The sequence below is a fragment of the Protopterus annectens genome, chromosome 11.part0, assembly GCF_019279795.1.
Source record: "Protopterus annectens isolate FY-2018-M chromosome 11.part0, PAN1.0, whole genome shotgun sequence".
Classification (NCBI taxonomy): Eukaryota; Metazoa; Chordata; order Ceratodontiformes; family Protopteridae; genus Protopterus; species Protopterus annectens.
The window spans coordinates 1,525,827,374-1,525,847,048 of record NC_056745.1 but is presented as its reverse complement, the minus strand read 5'-3'; positions in this window follow the sequence as shown (position 1 = coordinate 1,525,847,048).

Below are 19,675 nucleotides of genomic sequence, written 5' to 3'. Positions count from 1 at the left end.
AAACAAAATATGAGATTCATTTACTCAGAAATATCTCAAAGCACTATATCTGGCTAGAAAGAGGATACATTTTGTCCACCTCCTACTGTCCCTCCTGCTGACAGAAGCAGTCACAAGAAAGAGGTAGTAAAAGAAAGGAGACAGGAAATAAAGCAGATAGGAGCAAGGGGAAAGATACGACACAGCAACTGTTTGATAATACTTGTTTTACGTTCTCTAATGCACAGCTGGAAAATGCCCTTATAGAAAATGGCAACAGTAAAACTGGAGCAACTGACAACCAGGTCATAAAAATGCTCCCCTCCCATCTTCACAGCACATACAAAAAGGACCAGAAGTTCAATAATGATAACATTCAAGTAAAGAAAAAGAGGTAAGCCCACTTTAGCACCAACTAATCAAAAGGGACCATATATTGAACTAACTGTAAAAAAAGTCCCATTTTAATTAATACCGGAAAAATAAAAATGTAAATAAAAGATTAAAGCAGTTGGTGTTACTAACGTTTCTTGTTGTTTATCCTACGTCACAACCTATGACTGAGTACTTAGGATCAGTGAAAGAGAAACATGAATACTTGTTGAGTACTGCAGCTATGGTAAATTTAAAAAAAAAGAAATGTATTATTTAAACCAGGATGCACTATCTATTATACCCCTGAGAAGGTATATCTCGATACAGATATTACAGCCGTAGACAAATGAGAAATGACTTGAAAAAGTACACACAATTATATGGACACAGCATTCTAATAAGGAAGAACAGTTAAAATCTGCAATCAGTAAAAGTCATGTAGGTTCAAATAACCCACAACCCAGGATACCACAATAACACCTAAAACCAACATCAAGATAAAAAATCCAGCCGGTTATTTAGTCTCTGCTATAGCAGGGAGCAATTGTCCCTACAAAAAACTGTTATAACACTCCCATACTTCCAATTAAAAAGCCTGGTCAAAACACCTACAGGTTTCTGCTAGATTTGAGGACTGTAAATCAGGTAGTTCTTTCCATTTATCTTGTAGTTCCTAGCCCAGCAATTATTCTTAGCTGTATACCACCATAGGCTACTCATTTCTCTATTAGTGATTTCTGTCTAGCCTTCTTTAATATTACCTACGGTGGTGCTGCTGCGGTAGCGTTATCGCCTCATAGCAAGATGTTGTCCCGTTTGATTCTCAGCTAGATCGTCTTCTGTGTGGAGGCATACGTGAATGGGGTGTGCCTTCGTTGAAGGTTGTGCATCAGGGCTGGTAACCCGGTACGTAAAAATCCACTACCAATCATTAGCGGACCGGAGTTCCGCTGTGGTGACCCCTAACTGGGAAAAGCCAAAAGACACAACAACCCTGATAGTAAGCATTTGTTTTCAATTATGTATAAAGGGCAACAGTACACTTGGACAATGCTACCTCAGGAATACACTAAATTTCCTTCCATATTTTTATGAATTAAAAAAAAAATAAATAAAAGATATGCAGTTTCCTCATCAGTCAGTATTAGTGCAATACACAGATGATTTACTTACAGCATCAGACATACTCCAACATTGCCAACAAAATACTATTTTCCTGTTAACTAAATTAGCAAAATGTAAGTCATAAAGTGTAAAACATATATATATATATATATATATATATATATATATATATACATACACAACTATAGTCACTCAAGGTAAAATTTCTAGAAAATAGACAAACATTTTCTTCAATGTTAAGGCAAACTAATGCTCCAAGACTGGTCATCCAAAAATATCTTAGATCTTTTTTAGATACGACAGGATATTGCAGACCTTGGATTTCAGATTATACAGAACTAGTAAAACTACTGACAAACCTGCAAAAACCAAATACCCCAGAACCCTTACTGTGAAAAAAGTAAATTAAGTGTAATCTGCTGAAACCAGCTTTAGTAAATACTCCTGCTTTAGGTCTAAGTGCATTTGCAGCAAGATTGTTTGAAGTCACAAATGTCTGGCTTATTACAGCAAGGACTAGATCCAGGGCTACAAAGGATATTGCCACCTTACCTGAAAACAGTTGTTGCAGCTGTCCTGATGCTGGTTCAATTCTTCTATGCCATAAACCTGCGATTACAGTTCCCTATGCAGTAGCTGCACTTTTATTAAAAACAAAAAAATACAGCTTTCTCTCCTTTAAAGTTGACAAAATATGAATGGCTGCTGATTTTAGTCCCAACTATTGCAAATGTTCAGTGCTAAGTTTTAAACCCTGCATCCTAGGTTTTTCCTAGGAAAGACCTGACTGATGCTCCAATTCAAAATGTTAAATTAGACCTCTTTGTAAATGCATCTTGTGGAAAAAATAGAAAGGGATGCTTAGTTCCTGAAACTGCTATATGTGCTACAAGTCCTTGATAAAAAAAATATTTAAAGGGGTTACTTCAGCTCAAATGACTGGATTAGTTGCACATGCTAAGGTATGTAAATGAGTAAAAAACGTGAACATTTAATACAGACAGTAGATATGTATTTGTGGTTGTGCAAGATTTTAAAAATGTGGGGTTTTGACATAAGCAGGGACAAACATTTAAAATAAATGCTAGACTCTCTTTTACTGTCATTATTAAAACTGCAAGCACATAGTAAAAAAGTGACATTGTAAAGATTTAACAATATGGCTGGCAAAGCAGCAAAGCAAGCAGCTGGATTAAATATATTTTTTTAATTTCTGTAGGAATGTAAGGCATTCTGTAACCCTGTATTTAATTTTGATACAGTAAGTACCCTGCAAAACAAAATACAAAATAAAGAGAAAAACAGGTAGCATAAAAAATGTTTTGGTATGGCAACATCCAGCTGGACACATTGTGGCACTTCAGTCCATATTGCCTTTGGCTGGTAATATTGAATCATATAACTCACAATTTAGGAAAAAAACAATTAACAAATTTATTAAATCATAACTGGTTTGCTCCATCTTCTCATTCTCTGATTCAACATTATATACAGATTATTAATTATGTTTGTCTTATAATGTATCTTCTAGTGTTAAAACTAAAGAATCAGCTTTGCCACCCTCTTGGAGACCTATGGTATATCTTCAGCTAAATTTAATTCAGCTGAAGTAATGTTCCAACTTAAATTTATTTTATTGCTTGCATGTTTTTAACTCTGGTAAAAAGCCTATCCATGCACTAAAAATAATACAGGCACTGTAAAACAAAGTTGCTAAAGAAAGGTTTGGTATGTTTCATACTATTAATTCACACAGAGGCATACACTTCACTGCTGAGATCATAAATAAGCAATTATATCAGACATTTAAAATAAATTTGCAACTCCACTTTCATCATCAGCCTCACTCTTCTGGTTAAGTTAAAAAATAAACAAAAACTATTAAAAATATGCAAAGAGACTGGTCTATAAATTTAGTTGTCTGGGTCCACTTCAATAAATACACAACACCAAATGACATTTGACTACCTTTATTAAACTTCTATAAACATGATTGTTAAAAAATAGTTATAAATTTCAACCAAAGCATGACACAGGTGATAATAACATCCATGAAAGAAAACATAAAATAACCATAAGGGCAGTGTAACCACTCACCTTTGATAAGCAGTGTCCCCCACTTGCTCACTTATCTTTGCACTAACAAAGCTGCGTTACCACACAATCCTTCAATTTATCCAAATAAGCAACTCTGCTTGCTTATTAACTTATCCAACAAAGCAACTGCTCACTTTCCTTCCCAACTTATTGAATTGCACATCCAACACCAGATGGGCAACAGAAGAAGGCAAGCCTGCACCTCTTCTCCACCATGGAAATAACCACAACCCCACTAATAAAAGGGAAGGGTGGGAGAGTAGCAAGTTCACACCAAAAAGTGACGCCTACCTCAATTATACTTGACAAAACCCTCTAAGCCCCTCCCTCCCTTACCTCATTTCCTCCTAAATATCCCTCCTTCCCATTTAACCCTATCCTCCCCTTATTCTTAAATCCTGCTAATCTCTGTATCTAGCCCCACTTGAAAATATCCCAGGACAGAAGGGTCTGTTCCAAACCTCATTTGTCCTAGTCCACTTCAATAAACACACAACACCGAATGACACTTGACGACTCTTATTAAACTTATCTTTGCACTAACAAGGTAGCGTTACCCCGCTCACCTTCAATTTATTGAATTATACCACAATCCAAATAAGCAGCTCTGCTTGCTTATTAACATATCCAACAGAGCAACCACTCACTTTCCTTCCCAACTTATTGAATTGTTAATCCAACACTAGAGGGGAACAGAAGTGGGCAAGCCTGCCACTTGTTTCTGCCCACCAGCCTGACCAGGCTGTTCCCCTCTCACTGACCAAATTTCCCACCACCTAAACCCCATTATAGGCATAAAGCCAAACATCATTCGGTGTACACAATCTAATCTAACCAAACTGTATCCATGCCAACACCTCACATTTCCCCTCACACCAATGAAACTATTCCATTACCAAAACCACTAAAACAAACCACTGATCACTCTCCAGTGATAAAATAACCATAAACTCAAAGCCTAATATACCCATACTCTTGTTACCTATCTACCGTACCAGTAAAATTTGTAATTACTCTCGAAATCTATACCCCAACTAGACAAGCAAACACTAAACCCATTGGCACTTGAAAACCTGCAAAGCAAATAGCATACCCTCATGATATATTGCAGCCCGCTACTGCCCCATAAAATCACTTTTTAAATCCAGTGTAACAACAATTCTGCCATCACACCAATGCCCATATAGCCAAGCTGCTTACAACATACAAGGCCTTTAATAGTACGACCCCAAATGCACCACAACCATAAAACCAAGCCAGGCAAAACTAACCATACACAATGTACACTAAAACTTGAAATGCCTACTGGCACAAGACACCCCAAGTCAGTGACTAACCCTCACCATCCAGAATATGGTAAAATAATCCCACCCTACCTCCTGTAAATAAAGTAACTCAAAACTAAATCCTTCAAACCAACACGCCACCTAGCTCACTAGCCTGAACCACTTAGTTAATGCAACCCATTAATCCCGACCAAGATAACCCCCTCTTTACCAAAACCTCCCCTATAAATGAGCCGCTTCATCCTGCCAGAATCATGTAATCCTAAACAAAATCTGACATGTCTCGACTCATCTAATATCTCCTTCAACAGTTACAATAACTTGGTATGCTACCATGGTAATCTGCCCACCCGACCCACTTCATGGAAGACCCCAACTACCAATAAGACAGTGCGAAATTCAACCCTGATGCTTTCCGCACAAAATAAGATAACAAAACAACAACCCTTTTGTAGGACTCCCATACTCTCCATAAACAATCCCCAACTCAATTGTACCCTTCCTCAAGTAACTTCCCTTACCCCCACTACCTAACTGCATTAACTGTAACCATGGCTTATTGTACCTGAAGAGGAATTACCTGTGACCTAAATGTGCTCCATTCACCCTGCCTTGCTATAACTGAACAATCTACTTTTCATCCGCTTTTATGGTATGTGTCATATGGCCACAACCAACCCTATTCATTTGCTGCAAGGTCTAACCCTAGTAAAATAACCCAAAGGCCACTCAATGGTAGGCTTCCAAGTTATTAACCGCTGTCCAAGCAACCCACTTAAACTGACCGTCACACAACCTCCATAACGTATCTACCTGAAAGCCCCGATTAAAATGGTAACCACACTTCATCTATCTATCCCTTTTCCGAGCTGCATGAATGACTATAAATTCACCCCTAGATTCCACCCATGTCCCTTGATGGACAGAAGGAACCATATGCAGAATAAGAAATTCAAATCAGCTTACCTACAACAAAACCTGAAAAACATTAACCTCATAGTTTCCTATGCTCATATGATAGTTATAATTCTGCCCCACCTGCAACACCAAAGTCCCCAGACACAGTGCCAGCCCTGTATTACCTTGACACAAACATACCACCCTCTGCAACCCCATTGTGCACAATACCAACTAACAAAATCCCTACAAGAAGAATCCATTACCTTTCATAAACATGTCGGGAGAGCACTGACCACTGCTCACTTAGCGCCCACCCATCTCTGATGGCCTTGTGCACCACACATACAACTGGAACTCCATTGAAACAGGTTTCATCACCTTTTGATCCCCCATCCTTCAGCTCACCAACTGATGCCCACTGAAATTCTATACCACCATGATCTCCAAAAGAAAAACAAATTAATCACTTTGCCTTAACAACTTGAACCTACCTATGTGGCAGACGTTAACACCATGAACACCCCCCCCTTAACATCTCCATAAGTTATCTTACAGATATGACCCGAGAGACAAAAAAACAAGAGAAGCTGATTATTCATTATAATATTCATCTGTGTCTATTCACATGACCCAGCAGTGACAGGTTATATAAATGTGCTTAGATACAACTCTGCAATGTGTCTATAAACTGCATCATGTTATTTTTCCCTAATATTAGAATTGGCCTGCAATATTCTTTTATGTAACAGTTCATTATTTTTAACATATAAAGTGAGGCAAGATGCACTTTGCCTAAATATGCTACATGTGTACTATCACTGTCTGCATAAAATTAAACCTAGAGTCTACCTGTAACTGAACTTACAAAGATCAAGATGGAGAAACTGTATTTGCAGTTTATACACTTCTGGATTTACAATGCTCTTTAACTTGCTGTTAGTACATATATTATAAGCATCTAACTGTTTTCAAGGTTAATTGTTGCATTCATTTTAGAAATGTTCTGTAAAATATAGTTATATGTCAACTGAAAGTTTTGTCTTCTATAACAGCCGGACCATGTGACATCCAGCCCCCATACAGAAAAATGGTATGCCAGGGGCCCCTTACACTTATCAGCTGCACCCTGGCACCAACTTTATGCTTCTGTGGTGATCGCCTGCTATTTAGCCTTTGTTAACTGCGATCACCCTGGACACACAAATATGCCCACAGCCACAGCAAACCAAAGTAAGAAGCAGTAAAATCAGTGTAGGTATGCCGTGATCCCCTACCCACAAATTGGCAGTCAGTAAAACATATCTTCATTAACAGAAAAGCTCAGAGGAATGCATCCTTCCCCAAGGGCAAGGAGGTAACCCAGAATGTTTCTCACTTAGCTTCATGCCAATATCCTGACAGCCTGAGCTATGGAAGTGATGCCACCAGATAGCTTACATACCAAGAACACACATGATAAACAGAGTAAGGGAATTTGGATTAATACATGTCTCCAGAAGCAACATCTACAACTATAAATTACTGTCATTATTTATTAATTGTAATTCACCACCTTTTCTCCCAAACAAAAGTCACCAGTTTTGGTAGACATTAAGGACAACACTGTATGTGACTAAAGTTAAGTAAAGATTATGACGTATGCTAACATGCAGATGATGTTCCTTGATGGGGCCTGGGCATCTGCCTATGTCCCTATGCACATGTTCCTGTTTCTAGTAGCAGCTCAAATGTCTGCTATTCATACCTCTTAACCTCTTAAGCAAGAAATCTAGACAAAGCCTTAAATAATGAGGGGGCATATGTCCTCGTGCTGTTTATGGCATATTATGTTTACTAAATAAGGAAAGCTGAATCCCATTAACATTTTAAACACTGCTGAGAAAGTTTGGGGTACGTTATGGCACAGGTCCCTTTGACAATTTTATGTTATTGGCTGTTGCTCACTCTGTTTTTTATTCCCTCACATTTTCCCCCTTTGACACACCTGAGGTGTTACCTTTGATTATACTGCAGTGTTTTGTAGCTTATGAACAACAGTATTATTACAATTATTAAACACATATGCTCTAGGGTGTCTTTGTTTTGGATAAACCATTATGACTGGTTTTGTTTTTGTCATAAAAGAGGTCAGTAACACATTTGTATTTAGAGAATTTACAAACACATTATAATTATGATAACAATCAAACTTTGGAAATACTAGTTTTTACATTTTTAACATATTTCAACCAATCAAATAATGTTCATTTTGTTTTAATGTTTGATAGATTTTTAGCAAACTCTTTTATCTAATGATCATATAGCCCTGGATGGTATAGTGGTAGTGTTGTTGCCTCGCAGCCAAAGATTCTCTGGTTCGATTCTTGGCTGGAGTATCTTCTGTGTAGAGTATGCATGTTTTTCTTGCATTTGTGTGTTTTTTCTCCAGAGCATCCAGTTTCCTCCCATGTTACAAAGACATGCATCTGGAGTGTTTCTTCCTGAGCCTCTGCTGAACATTGGCTTTGTTCTAAGTCAGACTTTCCCAATAAATCTATTTGTTATCATGGAAAGTGCAAATATAAGAGTAACATTGCTTAACAAAGAGCCTGCAGGGCACAGTTTCCTTTAGCTGCCAGGATCATATTTATTTTGCAACAACACAGCTCTAATTTCAGTAATTTTTTGTTAGCCATAAGAATATAAGCATGTTTTCCATTGGTCAATTTAGTTAATAGCATGTGATAAAGCATTTAGTATAGCTATACTTTCATAGACACCATAATGAGAGAGAAAGATATTCAGTACTTGTTTAACTGCATGTCAGTTGTTGGAGACCACAAATGCTGGATAGTTGAGATAATTTAGCCTACATAATAGCATCCAAATCAGTTAGTTGGGAGGCAGGGGAAGGTGCAATTTTTACAAATGTAATAATGATCAGTTAGCATATTCATACCTTGTTTTTAGCTGTAGAGTTTTAGTTTTAAATTTATTTCAAACGTGTATGTCTTGTCACATTATATTTGCTATACTCTGCATAAACTGTTCCCTCTCTTGCATAGCAGATATTTTTTGGGTAAATACTGTTAGCTGAAAATATACTTTTTCATACTTTTTCTTTTCTTTTCTTTACTTTTATTTCTTTCCATTCTTTTTTTTGAAAAGGATAAAACATTATGCCAATTCAAGTTTCTTTTAAACAATCTTTGTTTAAAATCCATTAGAAGTGCTGTTAAATGCACATCTATGATTTTTGGCATATTGTTGTAGTACTTGTAGGAAGAGATTTTTTTATTTATTTTAGCTGGAGGAGGAGTTAGGACCACCATGAGTGATGTCATCGGAAGCAAAAACGATACTAGTTTTTATCTTTATGGATACTAGGCTAGTCGTTTTGCAGTGGTAAGCATTAATTTAATTGGTAATCTAGCACAACAAACAGCAGTATAAATTGTAAGAAGAACAAGTTATGTCCCCATTAACCCAGTTTTAGTGAAGACTTTTTTGAAAAACTTTGACACAACCCCAATTACCTGGCCACAAAGTAAGGCTAAGTCGAAGGTTGTGGAAGGTCTATATGACTTTTTTAGTGCAAAGTCTATAAGATAGAAACAAGTTTTGAACAATAACTCAACAGTGCATCATCAGTTAATGTAAGCTCCACATTTTGGTCAGGTGGAACAGTTGGCATTTAAATGGCACAGGTCATGTGAATTTTATGTGGGCTAAGGATTTGTTTGCAATTATATTTTTTATGCTCATGACAAATGTTTGGAACAGACCCTTTTGTCCTGGGACATCTTCAAGTGGGGTTAGGTATAGAGATTAGCAGGAATTAAGAATAAGGAGGGGATAGGGTTAAATGGAATGAAGGGATGTTTAGGAGGAAATGAGGTAAGGGAGGGAGGGGCTTAGAGGGTTTTGTCAAGTGTAACTGAGGTAGGAGTCACATTTTGGCATAAACTTGCTACATTACAGGTTACGTTAGGTAGGCCTTGGTTGAATAGTAGTGCGAAGGTGGAGGTGGGTTACTTGACTAGTATATATATATATATATATATATATATATATATATATATATATATATATATATATATATATACATATAGATATACATATATATAGATATACATATATATATATATATATATATATATATATATATATGTGTGTGTGTGTGTGTGTGTGTGTGTGTGTGTGTAAATTTTTTTCCCCCAGTACAATAAATAACACATGGCAGATATATAATCTCCAGGTGTTTGGGTAGGATCAATAGAGCAGATGCAGTCTAAAATCATTTCATAGTATTAGGAGATTTTATAGCAATTTGTAGAACAATGCATAGGCAATAGAGGTAAACAAGACTGATTATAATTAGGAGTGAGTTCAGGCATTTTAAACTCGCAGTATAGGTAGGTATGGGGCCTTATGGTGAATGTGTTCGGGAGATTACAAGGCCAGAATGCAGTTGTCAGTTGTTGGAGGAGATTGGACCTGTTGGTAGAATTTTGTGGTGCCAGATCTCAGCTTTACGGTCTGATTGCCCAGGGCAATCTGTTCGGGCATGGCACATTAGTGATGAATCATTGTATTTTAGAGGTAATACCCTGCAGGAAATTCATGCTAATGCAAACTCTGTTATTCTAGCAGCCTTTTAAGTTGTAAGAACTATATTTAAATATTTCCTACGATGAGTCTATAACTCACATTAGCTAGGGCTCAGTCCACATGTTGCCTCATAATTTTGGTACCTCATTGTTCATACTGCGGCAGGCCATTTAGTGTTCATTCTAGTGCTGCTGCAGGAATGAGGTACAACAGAGTGTTGACGGTTGGTTGACACACATAGGCTAGGGTTCTTGTCATTCTTGGCCAAAGACTGCATAGCCTGGTGTTTGCCTTTCATTACAAGCCCCCTCACCACATTGGAACACCTACATTTATGCTACTGCTGTGGGGAGAGCAAGAGGGAAGAGGAAATTATAGTAAACAAAAAAAAAAGAGAGAAGGAAAAGCACCGGGGGTTGTAGAAAGGAAGCCATTAGTCACAGCTTTATTTCAAAGTATAGCTGTTATGAGCTGATGGGACAGATGGTTGTTAAGTCATCGGCTGATATACACAAGTCATGCTTGGCCTTTTATATATATATATATATATATATATATATATATATATATATATACAGTGCTGGCTTGTGATAATTTGTTGAGATTATAGGCAGAGATTTGATCGAGAGAGAGGCCAAGGTAGCATCTATAAAGAACCTGATTTTTTGGTGACTTTCTGACTAGACAGAGGGTTTCTCGGGCTATGAGGTACTCTGAACAATGGTTGTTTGTATATGCATGGTGCAGCAGTAATGGTCGGGGGGTAATTGAGAGGTAATGAAGTGCTATATTCAACTGCAAAGATTTTCCTAATTGTTCATTTGATTTAGTCAGAGTTCAGGTCCATTTTCATAATGTTCTGGTTATAGAAACTAGTGTCAACTTATGGTAGGATATAATGACAGACATCTGAGTTGCAGTCTTCCTGTTCTTCAGGAAGTATGCTAAAGCAAACCTGTTATTTTATCAACTTTTCAATTGCTGTATGCTGTGGATGTTCTGGGGTGGCCATAGGGTCATGGCGTACCTCTCAACTGTACAGATGTTAGAGGAATTTCCAGGTCTTGTCCTCATTTATATATTTATTTATTTTTCTCCATAATGTTGCAGTTATGGCAAATTATGGAAATCCCCGAGACTGACACTAGGAGATAATGGCAGGCATACCTCGCAACTGTACAGATTTTGTGCATCATTTCCAGATGTTTTCCTCATATATTTGGTCTTTTTCTCATAAACATAGTGGTTTTCTGGCAAATTATTGAGGTTTGATGACAAAAAATGACAAAAAATTGAGTTCCAGACTTCATACCCTTCAGGAAATTCATAATAATGCAAAATATATTATTCTATCAATTTGTTAAAGTTGCACCATACCATGTTTAACTAAATAGTTGCCTTTGAATATTTATCTGAGATCATGTGAAAAAATGATTAGTCCCTTCATAGGTTGTGATTTAAAATAAATATTATTTGTACAGTCAAATTGTTTGTTTGTCTTTGCAATATTATTTACCTTAACAGCTGTGGAAAGGAGTTAAGTGAGTCACCAGTCAGAAAGCTGAGCAGCAGTCAGTCAGTGTGTGTGCATGTGTATGGTTACTAATGTAAAAAATGGATTAGTTTTGTGGAGACAGAAAGTGAAAAAAGTCTCACCCTAAAGTATCACTATAAAGGTATGTAATTTGTTATATAATAACCTGCTATTATTGAAAACCCACTTCACCGAACTTCTAAAAAACAGGACGACTTTGCCAAACATTTACTTGCATGAACTCTTGGATCACTGGAATTTTAGTCTGGGAAAGTAACCACTTGGTCACCACAACTAAATAACAAAACCAAAGCAAATCAAACCCACCCAAGTGGGGGGCTGCTCCCCCCTAACTAAATACACAAACTCAGAGATCGCACTACAGTGGGGAAAAGGGCAAATTTCACCATGGTGGCCAAGTGGTTACTTTCCCAGACTAAAATTCCATTAAGATGAGAGTTCGTGCAACTAAGTGTACAGCAAAGTCATCCTAGGTTTTAAAAGTTCAGTGAAGTGGGTTTTTGATAATAGCAGCTAGACCCAAAATTATAGCTCTGAAATGAGTGAAAAGTGTAATTGTAGCAATTAAGAGTCACTTGGAGAGTGGTGCGGTCTACAGTATTATTTCTTATCCATGCTCTGTAGATTTTAAAGATGGAGCCAACAGTGTGATATGTATTATTTATTTATTTATTGATATTTGTTAACCGGGTTAGTCCAACTGAGCCAGGGGCCTATTTTCAGTGGAGACCCGAGGAGAAAAGCTTCAGAAGTATTACATATTTTTGCAATGAAAAATCAAATCAAAAATAAAAATGAGTAAAAAATTAAACCCACCATGAAATATAATAAGAAATAAGAAAATCAACAGTTAGAGAATATCTGTATATGAGTACGTTAAATAATTGACAGGTATAGAGAATATCACACACAAAATACATGCAAATAGATAAACAATTCAATTTTTTAAATAAAGATATATATGAATATATATGCTATGGAAGTCAGGGGAGAGGGAAGTATAAAGGTATATGAGGCAAGTACAAGGAAGTAAACAGTAGAATAGGGAAAAGGAGTTAAAGATGAGAAGAGGAGAGGAGAGGCTAGATCAAGTTTAACACAAGGGCAGGACCATGTACTCAGAAGAAAAATGTTAAGTTATTTTTTGAACAGAAATTTTTGATGAATGTTTCTTAAGTTTTGAGGGACTGAGTTCCAAGCATGTGCAAAAGAGTATTTGTAGAGGGACTTTCCTATATTTTATTGGATTTATATATGTCAAGGAGGTGTTTGCTGGAAGCATAAAGGTGATGATGGGGGTTGTAGTAGAAGACTAAGTTGGAGATGGAAGGGCAGGAAGAGGGATCATTTAGGATAGTGTGTAATGTGAAGATGGGATGGAAGTAGTTGTTTAGAGAATTTTCCCCATTGGAGTGATTTAAGGGTTAGACAGTAGTGGGATTTATAGGGGAGATTAGAGGCAAAGCTGGCTGTTTTGTGATACCTTTGCTCTAGTTTAGTGATAAGTGAAGTTTGAACATTCATAAGGACAGGGACAGCATTGAGAAGACTGGGTAGAAGAAGGGACCGAGCAAGGGAAGGTTTGGAAGAAGGTGACAGACATTTCTGGTTGCAATAAAGAAGTCCAAGTTTCTGGTGGGTCTTTTTTTATACATTGATGAATATGAGTATCGAATTTTAGTTCATCATCAATAATTACTCCAAGTAGTTTGGTATGGGGTTGGGGTTTGATGATGGTGTTATCAAGAGAGGTGATAGAGAAAGATGGTTTATGCTGGGCAAGTGTTTTAGGGAAGAAGAGGAGGAGTTTATTTATTTATTTTGGATTTAGTATTAATTGGTTACCGGAGAGCCAGGTTTCGACAGCGGTGAAGGTTTATTGAGTGAGAGCTAGAAGTACAGGGATTTTGTGGGCAGAGGTGATAAGGGTGGAGTCATCAGCATATTGCAGAAGTATAGAGAGGTTAGTAACAGTGAAGTTTGTTAGTTAATATGTTGAACATAAGGGGGCCTAGAATCGATCCTTGGGGAACTCCAGTATTTACAGGGAGGAATGAAGAGAGAGCAGTTTGCCAGTGGATAGATTGATGCCTGTTGGAGAGGTAGCTAGAGAACCAGTTGATGGAGGAGACAGAGAGATATAGAACAGAAAGTTTAGTAAGGAGTTTAGAGTGAGAGACAGTATCAAAGACCTTTCAAATATCAAAGAATAGACAGAAGATCAGCAAGTTACTGTCACAGGCATCAGCTATTGTTTGAGTAAAGGAGAGTAATGCAGTGGTTGTGCTATGGTGGGGTCTAAAGCCATGTTGGGAAGGAGTAAGGAGATTGTTGTCAAAAATGTTTTTGATTAACTGGGCATGGATGCACTTTTCTAAAATTTTAGAAAGAGGGGACAGGATAGCAGTGGGACTAAAGTTAGAGGGATCAGTAGAGTTGCTGCCTTTGTGATATCTGGGACAAGGGCCTCAGAGATGGAATGATTAATAAGTATAGTGACAGGGTAGATGATGGATTGTGCAGCTATTTTTAGAAAGTGGGAGGGTAGTTGGTCAGCAGAGGGGGAGCAAGGCTTTAGTTTATTTAGAAGAGATTTACTAGTGGTAATTGGGACTGGTTGGAAAGAAAATGCATTGGGAAGAGTTTTGTTAAGAGGTGATAGAGGGGTTGGAAGGGATGTACTATTTTATGTTAGCTTTTGGATAGTTCCTATGAAATAGTTGTTTAAGGAGACTGGCAGCTACAGTGGCACTGTTGTGCGGAAAGGGGTTTGGAGTAGTGGGTTTACCTGCGTGGAGTAGGTTGTAGATGGAGGTCCAGAATTGTTTTTGATTTTTGTGAGGGCTGTGTTGGTTAGAGGAACAATAAGCTATTTTTTTCTTTGATAACTAGTTTTTTAATCTAGTTTCTGAGCTCTTTGTATGTCTGAAGTAAGGGAGGAGAGTTATTTTTAACCCAGGATTTCCAGGTGCTATCTCTTTTGTGCATGATTAGGTTTGTTTTGTAAGGCAGGGGGCATAGTTGGATTTAATTATGATTTTTCTAGAAGGGATGATAGAATAAAGAGTGTCAAGCAAATTCTTATTGAAGGACTTTACAGCCTCATTGAGAGGGAGATGGTGTAGGAAGGGCCAAATGATGCCAGATAGTTTAGAGTTAAAAATGTCTGGGTTAATGTGGGTGAGGTTCTGGCATATTCTGTAAGTATGGCCTTTGGGAAAATGTTGGGTGAATCTATGAATAAAGGCTGGGGAGTGATCACGTAAAGAGTTTGTAAGTATGTCATTATGGTAGTTGTTGGGAGCTGAGGTAAGAATCCAGTCAAGGATAGATCCAGAGGGGGAGTTTTTGTTAGTTCCAGTGGGGGTAGAAATGTGTTGGTGAAATTCATGGAGGTTGAGACTATGGGTAGGGGATGAGGGGGACAGTTTAGACCAGTCTAGGTTAACATTATGTATGATGGCTTCATAGGACACATGTTTAGTAAGCCAGGAAAGAAAGTTCTCTAGGACTGGAATATTATTTTTGCCAGGGGGAATGTATATAGAGACCATGGCAATTTTGTTGTGTGATTTTAGGTGACTGTTAAAGATAGGGATTTCTGCAGGTGAGATGGAGAGAGGGGGGACAGGTTTAGTAGCTCAGAATTGATGACCCCCCCCCTTTGCCTATTGGTTCTATCTGAGTGAAAGATATTGTAGCCTGGAGGTAAAATTTCCAAGTTGACGATGTGTGGTTTAAGCCAGGTTTCCAAAAGAGTTAGGATGCGGGGAGTTATATTAGAAATTCAAGAGTGCAGTTCTTTTATTTTATTTTATTTACAATGCTTTGGATATTTAATGAGAATATTTTTAGGGATTTAGGTGGGGGAGTGTTGTTAGGAGGGGTTAGGTAAGGGGAGAGAGGTTAGTGTTGAAGTATTGTGCAAGCAAAGGGTGGGTGGTCCTGGGTTGGGGTGGATGTCCCCATCCAAGAGAAGTGTGTCAAAGAATGTGAGAATATAGAAGCATAGGTTGAGAATAAAAATATATCTAAGTTTCTGACTAGTGGGGACAGATGAGCTAGAAAAAGTGGTAATTTTGAAGAGGTCAGATGGTGGGATGGGGAAGAGTGATTTTGAGACTAAATATGGGTGACAGAGTGGGTATTGAGGGTATGAGGGAGGATGAAAGAGAGGGGTTGAAGGCAACGTGAATTATGGTAGGAGGTTGTTAGTGAGATGAAGAAGAGAAAGGAGATGGAGAGATAGAGGTTCCACATGATAGGAGATAGTGAAGAGAGAGGGAATGAGTAGTAGATATGGCTGCTATGTAGTGGTATAGGGGATGAGAGTAGGATGGGATGGTTCAAGATGAGAGTCGGCGTATGTGGTAGGGAATGGATGGCACTAGGAAGGGGATGGGGTAGGTAATAAGGGTATAGGAAAGGAGTGTGTAGAAAGAGTGGTTGTCAAGGAGAAAAGGTATTAATTATTAATTAATTAGAGTGGCTGACTGGGTGGAGGAAATGGAAGGTGTGTGGTGCAGAGAGTATACATGAAATGAAAGAGGGGGGTGGTGGGAATGGGAGTAGGGTAGGGGAGTGGAGTGAGCCCAAACGTAGTGAAGTGAAAGGAGCAGGTTAGCCCAGATGGAAGAAGTGCATGAATCAAGAAAAAAACAATCAGGTAGACTGAAATGATGGTAGTTTGCAGGTAAGTTATATGCTGCCTTACTGGCATCACAGGTTTTGGGGGGAGAATATGTATGTTACAAACAGCAGACATTTTTAGTTCTGAGCTTTTATTAGTTTCCTTTTAAATTACATACAGCAGTGATTATAAGCATAGCCAACAATGTACAGGATTAATACTCTCAATTTAAGATATTGTAATTCAGTTCACAATTACATAGCAATACATGGATTCAGAACCATTAGGATAATTGGCTAGTCTTAAAATGGCTCGCAAGAGCAGTTAGCCTAGTACTAATCCGTGAACCATGAATCCATGAACCATGAAACAATAAAAAAAGAAAGGAAAACTGCCACAACAAAGATCACAGAAAAAAACTTTACTAAAGTGCACAAAGTTGAGCAAAAATAGACTAAACAAAAGGATAAAAATGTAATATTTAGTACCAGGACTACAGGAAATTATAACATTGTTTAATCACAAAACATTAATTCTACAGAAAATGAGATTGCAGGAGCCTACATTGTTTTATTTGAAAGAACAGATAACCAAAAGCATGGGTCATTTCACTTGGGCCTAGATTCTAGCAGCAAACCACACAATGCAGTCCCTCCGTCAATATAGAGACATTCCTACTTGGGACTGTAATGATTTTTAAAAAGGTAAAAAAAGATTACTAGTGAGACCAAAGGTCTTCTCAGAGTATCAGTGTCTTAAGTTTCTTTAGAGCACTTTTGGTAGAGGTAAGACATTTAGCTTACATTTGAGAGAAACCATCATTATGTGAAATTTTGTCTTCATCCTGTGGGTGTAAACAGTAAAGAAGTGATGACAATTCTGGAAACAGATCAATTTAAAAGACTTTTGCTACCAGGGGTCTATATTAGAACAACGAATATTCAAAATTTTGAGTGTTCTAATATTGAACCCTAGCAATCAAAAAAAAAACTTCGAGCATTCGGAACAGCGGATTTTTTCCTAGGGGAAATAATTTGCTGTTCCAAAACACATACACACAACACAAGCACACCAAACAAACAGCAATCTCCACACATACACCTAAACTCTAACACCTAACCTTACACTAAACTATACAAACACCACTAACTATCCACTTACCTTTATCCAAACCCTAACCCTAAGGTCTGTCACTATTGCACAGTCACCTCACTCATGCTCTAACCCTAACTCACCTAACCCACCCTAACTCACATGTCCACGCAATTGCACACTTACCTGAACCCGACCCATAACCTTCCACCAGAGCACTGAAAATAATGAAGAAACAGAAACAGACAACCAAATTCTTTCCCTAAGAAAGATTTTGGTTTCCTGTTACTTCGATATTTTCAGCATTCGCTGAAAACGGGTCAATATTAGAACACCCGACATTTCAAATGTTCAGTGTTCTAATATAGACCCGCTACCGGTCACTAAAAAGAACATGCATTAAGTAAACCCATAAGATGCTGACAGCCTTGTAACTTTATTAGAGATCATCTGTATTATGAAAATAGGCATAAACTAATAAAATTCAGTTACTGAATTTTATCAGATAATCCTCATGGTCAGAATATTGGAGTATTTTCAACTGGAAGTTTCTATACAGGGCTGTTGTAACACCCAATAGAATAGCCAAATTTAACAACGATAAAAATGTAGAATGTTGGAAGTATTTGAAATCTTGTAAAGCAAATTGGGAAGATATATTTTGTGATCATTCACATATAAAACCCTATTGGAATGGAGTGGAAGATTTTTCAAAGATTTAGTTCAATTCATTTTCATTACCACGATTGACAGTTTTATAGAATATAACAGGAACAACTAAACTGGACAAAGAATCTCACTATCTATTCTGGACAATTTTGGCTGTGGCAAGGAAAAACATAGTAAGCAAATGAAAAAAAGTCATCACTACCTCAATTTTAAGAATGTTTCACTTAATTAAAAGAAATGGCAATGAAAGAGATCAGAATTAAAGAAAGCAGATGATATCCTTGGATTATTCATAAGAACACTAGGACTAAACATCTTTCACTGACTGATTTATTTCATAATATTCATAACTCTACACATTGATAATTATATGTTCAGTTCTTAAACATTCTAGAAATTGATCAAATAGATCAGTCAGCTTATTTATTAAGTTTCTTATTAAAACTTGTATTAATTATTCAGCCAATGATGTATATGTGTAAATAGTTTTTTTTTTCTTTTTAAGTTGCATTGTTTAATTTTTCAATATAAAGAAACACCACTGTAGAATTACGAACCTCCACTCATTCACATGATCCGCACCATTTTTTTCTTTCAGTGATGAGTTTGTGGGGATATGGTCCTTACAGGTTTTCAAAGTTTAGTTCCTTTGCCGCTCTGCTAGAACACTCCAGCTACCAAATAACATCAACATCAACAATGTCTGATGAAACACTGTACAGTGTGAAAGCGTTTACTATTTATTAAAATATCTCCTTGGATTTTACTGGATTTTGTGTTATTGCCTGCCGTGTGCCTGCACAGCTTTTACAGACTGTTTTTTGGATATTTGGTATCTGTGCAGTTTTTTGCTAAGTGCTCTGTCTTTTTTTCTATGTATAAATCTCAATGAATATATGTATCAACATAAGTATTTATAAAGATTTTAATAAAATATTTTGAACTGAATGGGGAAATCGGTATGAAGACTCCCGTATAGACAGGCGAGGAAGCATGGGTAGGTAAAGATACTAGGTAATATGATCATATGAAAACTTACCTGGATGAGATCATGAGACAAAGTTAATGAGGTGGTCAGTCATAGTAGATTCACAAGAACTATATGGACTATTACACCCTCATAATATTTTCAAAATACATCTGCAAGAAAAAAGGCAAATACAAGAAAGTCTGTATAAAAGCCATGCATCGATAAAGTGGAAAAACATTCCATTACACAAGTGGAGTTAAAAGACTAAAATGTTCCTGCACCTGGTACACATTGTTCTTATCTAAACCATAATGTAATAATCTAGATAAGAATTCCCATTTTTAAAATATCTCTGGAAATTGCAGGAAGAAAATACTTGTAGGGAACCATAAATAATTCATGACCTA